Source organism: Sapajus apella, unplaced genomic scaffold (genome assembly GCF_009761245.1).
Source record: "Sapajus apella isolate SASKATOON/1434 unplaced genomic scaffold, GSC_monkey_1.0 scaffold167, whole genome shotgun sequence".
NCBI classification, from domain to species: Eukaryota; Metazoa; Chordata; class Mammalia; order Primates; family Cebidae; genus Sapajus; species Sapajus apella.
This window is the reverse complement of record NW_022437107.1, coordinates 810,494-822,860: the sequence shown is the minus strand read 5'-3', so window position 1 is coordinate 822,860 and position 12,367 is coordinate 810,494. Positions and strand designations below refer to the sequence as shown.

Here is a 12,367-nt window from a genome sequence, read left to right as displayed (position 1 = left end):
AGTTCTGGGGAGGATGAAAGATGGGAGTGTTCCATATAGGGGGCGGAACACAGAACATTCTCGAAGGCGGCGGGAGTGGGAGCAGGAGCCTGGTGGGTGCCCAGAGGTGGCAGTCAGGTTCCATCGAGTCTGAGCTCTTTCACAGGAAGGTCGGGGCCTGGAGCTGGCAAGAGGTTCCTGCAGTGTGGATGTGGTGGAGAGCTCTGCGGGCCATGTGGAAAGGGGGCTGGGCCAAGGGTGCCAGGGCGGACACCATCACCCAGTCAGGGCTTGGCCGGGATGGCGGCGGGGGACTGCCATGTAGAGCTGCTGCGCAAGGGGCTCCTGCCGGGCAGAGCACCAGTAAGGACAGCGCAGCCCTGCCGAAGGACAGAAGCGACTGTCGGGGCAGAAACAGGGAGAAAGGGTGCGGGTATCCCCTAAGAAGTCAGTTGAGAGAGCAAAAGAGCAGGCCCTTATCCCACCAAGATAAGTGCCCCTGGCAAAACACAAAACAAAACAAAATGTAAGGATGCAGTTCTCCCCTGTTGCCTTCACGTTCTCAGCTAATGACCCGTGGGGCCCAGAGTGAGGCTGAGGTCACCATGGAGGCAGAATGCCATGCAACTGTGGGGACTGCAGGCGGCTCCGAGAAACCGAAACCCACTGGGGCTCAGCTCCTCTGGGAAGCAGCCAAGGGGGTGCCCTGTCCTGGCAGAACCGTGGCTACAGCCCCCCCAAAGCCTTGTCCCCCTCTCCTTCACCCACTGTCACACATGCTCACTGCCCTGCCAAGCCCCTAGGACTCCCTTATCATTTGGAGGTAACCAAGTTCTCGTGCCGTGATCCAATCATTTCCTTCCAGGCATAAGGCACTTCAAGAAGATGATGGACAGGTGCTATTACACAACTTCTTCACTGTAATTCTCCTGCCAGTACTTTCTCACTGTTTAAAATCAATAAGGAGGAGGTACTGTATTACTCTGTTTTCACGCTGCTGATAAAGACATACCCAAGGCTGGGCAATTTAGAAAAAAAAGAGGTTTATTGGACTTACAGTTCCAGATAGCAGAGGAAGCCTCACAATCATGGCAGAAGGCAAGGAGAAGCAAATCACGTCTTCCATGGATGGCAGCAGGCAAAGAGGGAGAAATTGGGCAAGGAAATTCCCCTTATAATACAATCAGATCTCATGAGACTTACTTTCATGAGAACAGCATGCGAAAGACCTCCCCTCATGATTCAATTTCTTCCCACCAGTTCCCTCCCACAACATGTGGGAATTCAAGATGAGATGTGCGTGTGAACAGAGCCAAACTATGTCAAGTACCAAGGATAAAACCCAGGGAGCAGCTGAGGGGACACCAGGGGCAAGAATGAGAGGAAGGTGAAGGGCAAGTCCAGGGCCCCAGGAGTGTGGGTCCCAGGCAGAGGCAGCCACAAATGCAGGGAACAGGCTCTCCTGTCCTCTCAGCCCCTCTGCTTGCCACCAAAAGGCTGACTCTCTGAAAACTAAGCTCACAGTGACCAGTGGGTGGCAGGAAGCTTCCTGCAGGTTGAAAGCACAGAGGAGGGAAGTGGTGTCAGGAGCATGAGCCAAGTGGGGCTGGGGGGGCCTGGGGTCATGGCATGCGATTCACGTGGCCAGGGTCCCACCTCCCTGTCAGAGTGTAGGGCAACCAACTGGTCTCTGGGTCAGGATGCTGCCTCACCACCCACCACTGCACACCCCTTCCAGAAAGAGGCCTGTGGCTACCTGGATTCTCATCCAGCAGAAAGAATATGGACTTCAGTGTGTGAAAGTCTTTTCCTCAGTCTGTTCAGGTAGACGTATCACTGGTGGTCTAAGATGCTGATCAAAACAGAGCTTCCACCTCAGCCTTGACCAATGACGGAGGTTCTGATAACATTACTGTGTATGGCACCATCACAGGCCAAAATTCATAGCAATGTTTTGTTGAATCTAATTTTTGTTACACTGCATATTTTTTGAAATAAATGCATATTTTCCTAGACACTGAGTTAATTCCATAAACACCTGTGGGTGCCAGCAGGGGTGTTATGAGCAGAAGCCATTGGAGAGATGATGGCTCCTGCTGCTGGGAGACTCGCCAGACAGAACCCATGTGCTATGTGTTGGGTGAGAGGAGTCCAGGAAGGTTTCACCCAGGAAAGGACGTTGAGCAGGGATGGGGGAGGAGAGGACCAGGTGGGATTTGCTGGGAAGATAAGAGAAAGGCAGTGCAGAAAGAGGAAATAACTCCTGCAAAGACCAAGATCTTAAAGAATTAAACTAAGGAAGTGCCAATATAAATGAGGACTGGGGAAATAGGAGACCCATTAAAGGAGAGTGAATTCCAAAGGCTTCCATAATGGGGGCTAAGGAGCTGAGGCATTCAGCATGACCCCCTGTGAGGGAGCAAAAGGTGGCGTCACCAGTGAAGACTTGGAAGTGGCTGGAGGAGCAAGCTGCAGGAAGGAAGCGAGTTCCGTCTTGACTGTGTCTGCTGGACATTCCAAAGCTGCTGTCTGCTAGGTGAGTTCATCTGGAGACCAGGAAGCAGGGTCAGCGGTAAAAAATAATGACAATAATTAATTAATTAAAAATATTTTTACAATTCCTGGAGTGTGAGTTACTCAGAAAGAGCATCTGCAAAATTGGCAGACAGCAGAGCCATGGGGAGTACATATTTCCTACAGAGTTTGTAGGGTAAAAATACATAGGAGGTGGGTGCAGAGACTGACGAAGAACAGACATTGCAAGAAAGAGCAAGGGACCCATGGACCCGCAAGCATTATCACTGCAAGCTGTGAGCAAAGCACTTTCTGGGTGCCACATGCTTCGTCTGTAAGGCCTCTTCAGTCTTCCCAAAGTCTCTGTGCAGTTACTTGCTCTCTTCCCCATTGCATAGATGAGAAAAAGAAGTCTCAGAGCTGGTCAGTGATGAGTCCAAAATCACACCGCTCTTACCTGGTGGAGCTGCTGTTGGAACTTACCGCAAAGCACATGCTTCTTCCACTCTGCTGGGCAGCACCACCTTTGTCACAGAAGAACAGGAAGGTCACACCTTCAGAGTCTGGAAAGAGAACAGGCAAGAGGCGTGACTGTCACCTGCCTGCAGGAGAGCAGTTTGTGGAGTTTGGGAAGTTGGAGCCGGGTTGCACAAACTAACTGAAGGGCTGGACAGGGATAGACGTAGGCCAGGCCAGCTTCTCTTGCCAGAAAGAAGTTCAACCGTGACTTGAGACAGGCCTCACTCAGGCTTCACAGTGAGGGTATTTTCACTTTCTTTTTTTTTTTTTTTCCTGTTGGTGTTTTAAGCTTGTGCATGCTCATAATCTGTGGGGGAAAGAGTCAAAGAAGGAAACATGGAGGGAAGGTAAGAAGTTAAATAAAGGAAAGAACAAAGTACTTAAGAGGAAAGAGATGTAAGTGTCAAGATGGAGAAGGAGGAATTATCCCCAGACGAGAGGGCAGCGCGTTTGCTTCAGAGACCTGAGAACAGCAAGGAAGGGCATTTGTGGGCTTGGGGCCAGGAAGCTGAAGGACTCCTCTTCTAACCTAGGGAAGGACGTGCATGCCAGCAGGGGCTGAGATGAGGCAGTGGGAAGAAGGGCTGAAGGAGCATGGTAACAGCAGAACGGCATGCCCAGCCGAGCCCTGTGTGCCCCCCAACAGGAGACCTCACACTGGTCCTTGAACCAATCACGTAACTCTCCTGTCTTCTTGGCCAGCCTCAGCTGCAGGTGAGCAGGAGGAGAGAGCAGACGGCTCTACGGGTTTACAGCTGAACACTGGCAGAAAGTCAAGGGGAGAGGGACTGGCAGGGGCTAGAATGACCTTCAGAAGACATTTACGAGAAGAAAGGCATGTTGCAATGTGTGTTGTAATGGGAATTGGCAAGACCTTTATACCACCAAGCATCTAAGGGTGCAGTTTTGAATCCTGTCAAGATAGCTCTACTTGGAGCTTTGTTTAAAGGTTTCCTAATCTTCTCCCCCATCCGCCTCTCTTTCAACACATAGTAGATAAATGCTAAATAGACAAACGTCCCACTTAGCCTCAGTAACAGAGGAAACCCAAGCTGTAGGGTCATCTAAGACGCACAGAGGAAAAATGTGAAATGTCCATACGCACAGGCGGTGCTCAGTCCCCATGTGCAGCCTGGGTCCCTGATGCCATTCCTCTCCAGAATGGCAAGCTCGTCCTTTGGGGCTCTGTGTCCTCGGAGTTCTCTTCTTCCACATTCTTCTCCTCGCAGCAGTCTTTGTTCCCTTATCTGTCCCAGGACTCAAGGGGCTGAAGCCCTCCAAAATTCTAGCAGTTTATGAGCCCTCCTCCTCCTTCAGCAGCTGCTCTGTAGCCATTTCTTCTGCATCCTCATAAGACACTATAAGAAATGGTGCACCCGGCTCCAGAGTGCTGGGTTACTCAGCCCCTCCTAGCTTCCAGATGATGGATGGCAAGCCCGGGGCTGTCAGCAGGGGCATGGGCTGGGGACAGACAGAAGAGCAAAAAAGAACATCACCTTTTGGCCATTGTCCCAGAGTCTTGCACCTCGTCACCAGTCTTATTAACCATTTGGTCCAAAATATTACCTTAAAAAATGTGATGAAAGTAAGCCACTCTTAAAAATCATGCAACTGTCACTATGGAAAACAGTATGGTGGTTCCTCAAAATATTAAACACAGAATTACCGTCTGATCCAGCAACTCAACTCCATTTCTAGGCATATATACAAAATAACTGAAAGCAGGATTTCAAGCAGACATTTATACGCCTGTGTTCATGGTAGCATCGTTCACAACACCCAAGAGGTAGAAACAACCCAGTGTCCATCGATGCATGAACAGATAAGCAAACTGTGATATAGACATGCAATGGAATATTATTCAGCCTTAAAAAGGAGGGTCATTCTGACACATGCTGCTACATGGATAAACCTTGAGGTCGTTATGTTACCTGAAATAAGCCAGTCACAAAAGGACAGATGCTGTTTCATTCCACTTACATGAGATGCCTAGGGTAGTCCAATTCCTGGAGACAAAGTAGAATGGAGGTTGCCAGGGCTTGGGGGGAGGAGGAATGGGGAATTGTTTAATGGGTACAGTTTCAGATTTTCAAGATGAAAAGACTTCTGTGGATAAATGGTGGTGATGATTGCACAGCAATGTTCAATGAACTTAATGCCACTGAACTGTACGCTTAAAAATGGTTAACATGGTACATTCCATGTGATGTGTATTTTACCACTATAAAAAGATTTTTAATCACACAAACGCTTTCTTCTTCCGTACTCCAGGATCAGCAGCCACACTTCTGCCCCAAGGAGTGAAGCAGAGTAGAGAGCTCACCCGCTGCCTGGGACCTGATGAAAGATCCAGGCAGACAGTGGCCCTCTGCGGAACCGTGGAGGCAGAGCTGCCTCCCTTTCCCGCAGCTGCCAGGACCCCTGACTCCGGATGCAGGGTCCCCGCCCGCGTCCTGTGACAGCCGCCACGCGCTGCGCAGCCTGGGCAGACTGCTCCCACTCGGAGCTCCCCTCCTGGACCCCCCGCAGCTCTCCTGCGCGGTGGCCAGGCTACCTTCCCAGTCTCCGTCAAAGACACAAATTATCGAAATTCTGCCGCTACTCCAGACAGAAGCAAACGTGAGGGCTCTGGGAGCTTCCGCCCCTGGAAGGAGCGCGCTGTGCCATTGTTGAATGGGGCCGCAGGGTCGGGCAGAAGAGGCAGCTCGGAGGAGGGCGCGGCCCGAGCGGAGCGCGGCAGACAGGCTGGGCTGGGACCCCTGGCGCTCTCCCCGGGCAGTTCCAGGGCCGCCCCGCAGCGCCCTCTGCCGGCCAAGCCCAGAGCGGGCGTGCGCGCCCCCGGGGCCCAGAAGCTGTCCCTGCTTGCGAAGCCCACCTCTCCGGAGGCACTGGGCTTCTGGCGGGTACTTTTTTACCCCTCTCCAAAAGGCCAGGATGTCTTAGATCTGGGCACCGCGTTTCTAGTGTCCCTCTGAATCGACCAGTGAATGAACCCATTTCCAGGAAGCTGAGTCGTGCAAAATGCGAAAGAGTGAACCCAGCGGGAGTCGAGAGGGCGTTCCCGACGAGGGCCCCATGGGCGAGAGCTTGCGGGTGTGAGGGCCTGGGCCCACCGTGTAGGCCTGGCTTCTCTCTTCCCTAAAAAGTCCTTGTGCAAACGAGTCAGTAACCACGGCGGGAAGGCTTCCCGGCCGGGCTCTCCGCTGCCTGCACCAAGCTCGAGGCGGGAGGTGAGAGGGCTCCGGACCCCGCCCTTCCTTCTTCCTCCTGCTCGCAGCTTTGGGGCCACCCTGGGCCAGGCCCTGGCCCTGTGGACCTCATCGGCTCACAGTGGTCACCGAGACGCTCGCGGCGCCCGGGTCCTGCTCACCTCCAGCTTCTTCCGCTTTCTGAATCCCCCACCCTGATGCCCTCGGTACCCGGCCTCACTTCAGGCCACCGATCTCACCTCCGTCGGCGGCTTCCTGTCCTGCCGCAGCTGGAACTCCATGGCCCTTTCCTTAAAGCGCTGCCTTGGAGACGCCCTCAAGGCCCTGGCCCCTGGTTCAGCCCCTCACCCTCGCATCCCTCCTGCACTCTGCCGCCTCTCCTGGACCGCTGGAGGTGTTGGGAGAGGGCGGCTTTGTGCACTGTGACCCCGGCATCCTCAGGGGGACCCACGTAGGCTGGAAGCGAATGCCCCTGCAGCCCCGCGCCTCCCACTCTCCCACGCGACTCCTCACATCCACTCCTTTCCTCAGCCTCCCAGAACCTCTTGGGCTCACTGCGGGGTGATGGCCTTGCTTTTGCCACCATGAGAAGGCAGGGGTTAAGGGATCAGGGCATTGGCACAGGCCGCCTCCGACACCCTGCCCCTGTGTGCCATCTGCTGCCCTGCGCCGCAATCCTGCCCTAAGACCTTCCCAATAGCCCTCTGGGCCAGCCCCCGGGCCCCCAGGCCGCCTGCTGAGCCACCAGCCACTCCCTCACCTCCAACTTCCCTCTCCTCTAGGTTATTCCAGTGAAGGCCAAATCGAGTCGGGATTCTCCACCTTACAAATGCCTCCTCAGGACCCCACACCCCTCTCCCCAGCAACCTCCCCCTTTCCCTGCTCCTGTTTCTCCGTCACACCCTGACACATTCACCTTTACCCCAGCACTCCACCAAAACCACTCCGACATTGTCAGTGTCACTTATTCTCCTCGCCCTGCTGTGCTTTCTACGATACTGGGCAATGCTAATAATTCCCACCTTGCAAAGCTTTCCCACACCATGGTCTCAGCCTGGGCCTGGCTCCCCAGTCCCTCAAGCCTCCCTACAGCTTCTGTCACCCAGGGAAGCCCAGCTTCAGGGGTGGTCTCTGCCCCTCTGGAGGCATGCTCCTCTTCTGAGGATTTCACCCACCCTCACTGTTTAAAAGCCACATTTCCATCTGTGAGTTATGAAGGAGCAGGCCTGTCCCAGCCAGCTTCTCACACCAGCTCCGCACTTGCCTTTCGTGTAGTCCACCAGACAGCTCCTCCCAAATGCCGAACCTTAAACTAAAAACACAAAGAGCAAACTCCTGATTCCACTCATTTAAAAAAAAAAAAAAAAAAATCCGATCTAGGACCCAAGATGGCCAAATAGGAACAGCTCTGGGCGGCAGTTCCCAGTGAAATGCAGAGGGTGAGTGATCACCGCATTTCCAAGTGAATTTTTACTGCCTAGAGACCAGGAGATTCCCAGGCGGAAAAGCACCGAGTCTCCAGCATGGCTGTTTCAGCTGGCACAGTGGGCCTCCGCACAAAAACTCACACAAATCCCAGGTTTGAACTAGCAACTGGAACGCCTGGGAAACAGGGAGCCAGGTGATCTGGCTCGGCTGGTCCCACCCCCACAAAGACCAGCAATCTAAAATGCTCTGGATTGAGAGTTTCACAGCAAGCACAGCTGGGCCCAGGACGGTCCAGCTCTGTTAGGGGAAGGGCATCCACCATTACTGAGGCAGTCTACCACTACCGAGGCAGTCCACCATTACCAAGGCACTCTGCCATTACCGAGGCAGTTCTAACTATTCCCCTATAAATAAAACTGCAAGGAAGTTCACACAGCAGCTGGGCAGAGCCCATAGCAGCTCAGCAATGCTTGTGCTGGCAGACTGTGACTAGGCTACCTCCTTGCTGGGCAGGGCATCTTTGAAAAAAGGGAGCAGAATGACAGGAACTTATAAATAAAAGACCCCACCTTCCTGGGAAAGAGCGCCTGGGAAAAAAAGGTGGTTATGAGTGCTGCTGCAGCAGACTTAAATGTACCTGCCCAGCAGCTCTGAACAGAACAGTGGAGCTCGCAGCTCAGCACTTGAGCTCCTATAAGGGACAAACTGTCTCCTCAAGCAGCTCCCCAACCACTGTATAACCAAAGACACAGCTCATAAAGGAGAGCTCAGGCTGACATCTGGCAGGTATCCTTCTGGGACAAAGATAACAGAAAAAGAAACTGGCAGCAACCCTTACTGTTCTGCAGCCACTGCAGGTGATTCCCCAGGCAAGCAGCGTCTAGAGTGGACCTCAGCAGTCCTACAACAAAGGGGCCTGACTGTTAGAAGGAAAACTAAGAAACAGAAAGAAATAACTTCATCAGCAACAAAAAGGACATCTACTCAGCGACCCCATCTGAAAGTCACCAACTACAAAGACCACGGGGAGATAAATCCACAAAGATGGAAAGAAACCAGTGGAAAAAGGATGAAAATACCCAAAACCAGAATGACTTTCCTCCTCCAAGGGATCACAACTCCTCTCCAGCAAGGGAACAAGGCTGGATGGAGAATGAGTCTGATGAATTGACAGAAACAGGCTTCAGAAGGTGGGTAATAACAAACTTCTCTGAGCTAAAAGATCGTGTTCTAACCCAATGCAAAGAAACTAAGAACCTTGAAAAAAGGTTTGATGAAATGCTAACAAGAATAAGCAGCGTAGAGGGAATATAAATGAATTGATGGAGCTGAAAAACACAACACGAGAACTTCATGAAGCATACACAAGTTTCAATAGCCAAATCGACCAAGCAGAAGAAAGGATATCAGAGATTGAGGATCAACTCAATGAAATAAAATGAGAAGGCAAGATTAGAGAATAAAGAGTTAAAAAGAATAAACAAATCCTCCAAGAAATATGGGATTGTGTGAAAAGATCTAATCTACATTTGATAGGTGTACCTGAATGTGATGGAGAGAATGAATCTAAGCTGGAAAACACTCTTCAGGATATTATCCAGTAGAACTTCCCAAACTAGCAAGGCAGGCCAACATTCACACCCAGAGAATACCACAAAGATATTCCTCAAGAAGAGCAACCCCAAGGCACATAATCATCAGATTCACCAGGGTTGAAATGAAGGAAAAAATGCTCAGGGAAGCCAGAGAGAAAGCTCAGGTTATCAACAAAGGGAAGCCCATCAGACTCACAGCATATCCTCAGCACAAATCCTACAAGCCAGAAGAGAGTGGGGGCCAATATTCAACATCCTTAAAGAAAAGAACTTTTAACCTAGAATTTCATATCCAGCCAAACTAAGCTTCATAAGTGAAGGAGAAATAAAATCCTTTATGAACAAGCAATTGCTCAGAGATTTCATCACCACCAGGCCTGCTTTATAAGAGTTCCTGAAAGAAGCACTAAACATAGAAAGGAACAACGAGTACCAGCCACTCCGAAAACATACCAAGTGATAAAGAGCATCAACACAATGAAGCAAATGTGTCAATTAACCAGCAAAACAACCAGCTAGCATCAAAATGGCAGGATCAAATTCCTACATAACAATATTAACCCTAAATGTAAGTGGGCTAAATGCCCCAATCAAAAGACACAGACTGGCAAATTGGATAAAAAGTCAAAACCCATCGGTGTGCTGTATCAGGAAACCCATCTCCACCATGCAAGGTTACACATAGGCTCAAAATAAAGGGATGAGGAAGAACTATCAAGAAAATGGAAAGCAAAAATAAAACAGGAGTGGCAATCCCAGTCTCTAATAAAATAGACCTTAAATCACAAAGATCAAAAGAAACAAAGAAGGGCATTGCATAATGGTAAAAGGATCAATGCAACAAGAAGAGCTAATGATCCTAAATATATACGTGCTCAATAAAGGAGCACCCAGATACATAAGGCAAGTTCTTAATGACCTACAGAGACTTAGATGCCCACACAATAATAGTGGGAGACTTTAACACTCCACTGTCACTATTAGACAGATCAATGAGACAAAAAATTAACAAGGATACCCAGAACAAGCAAACCTAATAGGCATTTACAGAACTCTCCACCCCAAATCCACAGTATATTCTTCTCAGGACCACATCACACCTACTCTAATATTGACCACATAATTGGAAGTAAATCACTCCTCAGCAAATGCAAAGAACGGAAATCACAACAAACAGTCTCTCAGACCATAGTGCAATCAAATTAGAACAGAGAACTCAGAAACTAACTCAGAACTGCATAACTTAATGGAAACTGAACAACTGGCTCTTGAATGTTGACTGGATAAACAATGAAATGAAGGCAGAAATAAAGATATTCTTCAAAACCAACAAGAATGTAGACATAATATACTAGAATCTCTGGGACACATTTAAAGCAGTGTCTAGAAGAAAATTTATACCAATAAATGCCCACATGAGAAGCAAGGAAAGATCTAAAATCGACACCCTACCGTCAAAATTGAAAGAACTAGAGAAGCAAGATCAAGAAAACTCAAAGGCTAGCAGAGGACAAGAAATAACTACGATCAGAGCAGAAATGAAGTAGATAGAGACAAAAAAAACTCTTCAAAAAATCAATAAATCCAGGAGCTGATTTTTTGAAAAGATCAACAAAATAGACCACTAGCAAGATTAATAAAAAAGAAAAGAGAGAATAATCACATAGCTGCAATAAAAAATGATAAAGGGGATATCACCACAGATTTCACAGAAATACAAACCACCATCAGAGATTATTATGAACAACTCTATGCACATAAACCAGTAAACCTGGAAAAAATGTATAAATTCCTGGACACTTGCACCCTCCCAAGCCTAAACCAGGAAGAAGTTGAAACCCTGAATAGACCAATAATAAGGGCTGAAGTTGAGGCAGCAATTAATAGCCTACCAACCAAAAAAAGCCCAGGTCCAGATGGGTTCACAGCCGAATTCTACCAGACATACAAAGAGGAGCTGGTACCATTCCTTCTGAAACTATTCCAAACAATACAAAAAGAGAGAAGCCTCCCCAAATCTTTTTTATGAGACCAACATCATTCTGATACCAAAACCCGGCAGAGATTCAACAAGAAAAGAAAACTTCAGGCCAATATCTATGATAAACTGAGATGCAAAAATCTTCAATAAAATACTGGCAAACCAACTGCAGCACATCAAAAAGCTTATCCGATCAAGTAGGCTTCATCCCGGAGATGCAAGGCGGTTCAACATGTGCAAGTCTATCAACGTATTCACCACGTAAACAGAACAAAAGCCAAAAAACACATGATTATCTCAATAGATGCAGAGAAGGCCTTCGACAAAATTCAACAGCGCTTTATGCTAACAACTCTTAATAAACTAGCTATCAACAGAACGTATCTTAAAATAATAAAAGCTATCTACAACAAACCCACAGCCAGTATCATACTGAATGGGCAAAAACTGGAAGCATTCCCTTTGAAATCTGGCACTAGACAAGGATGCCCTCTCTCACCACTCCTATTCAATATAGTATTGGAAGTAGCATTCCTATACACCAATAACAGACTTAAAGAGAGCCAAATCAAGAATGAACTGACATTCACAATTGCTACAGAGAGAAAAAAATACCTAGGAATACAACTAACAAAGGATATAAAGGACCTGTTCAAGGAGAACTACAAGCCACTGCTCAACGAAATAAGAGCGGACACAAACAGATGGAGAAACATTCCATGCTCATGGTTAGGAAGAATCAGTATCACGAAAATGGCCGTACTGCCCAAAGTAATTTACAGATTCAATGCTATCCCCATCAAGCTACCAATGACCTTCTTCACAGAACTGGAAAAAACCACCTTAAACTTCATATGAAACCAAAAGAGAGCCCACATAGCCAAGTCAATTCTAAGCAAAAAGAACAAAGCCAGAGGCATCACACTACCTGGCTTCAAACTATACTACAAGGCTACAGTAATCGAAACAGCATGTTACTTGTACCAAAAAGAGATATAAACCAATGGAACAGAACAGAGGTCTCGGAGGCAACGCCACACATCTACAACCATCTGATCTTTGACAAACCTGACAAAAACAAGCAATGGGGAAAGGATTCCCTGTTTAATAAATGGTGTTGGGAAAACTGGCCATGCAGAAAG

The 12,367-nt window shown here is 48.7% G+C and overlaps 1 long non-coding RNA gene across 1 annotated transcript; it reads right to left on the bottom strand.

Moving 5' to 3' along the window:
* Positions 1-1,002: 1,002 nt before the first annotated feature.
* Positions 1,003-6,765, bottom strand: LOC116542383. Its single transcript, XR_004265199.1, has 3 exons — positions 4,118-6,765; positions 2,977-3,047; positions 1,003-2,525 (listed from the first exon to the last, which is right to left on the bottom strand). It is a non-coding gene; the product is annotated as an uncharacterized LOC116542383 (long non-coding RNA).
* Positions 6,766-12,367: the final 5,602 nt, after the last annotated feature.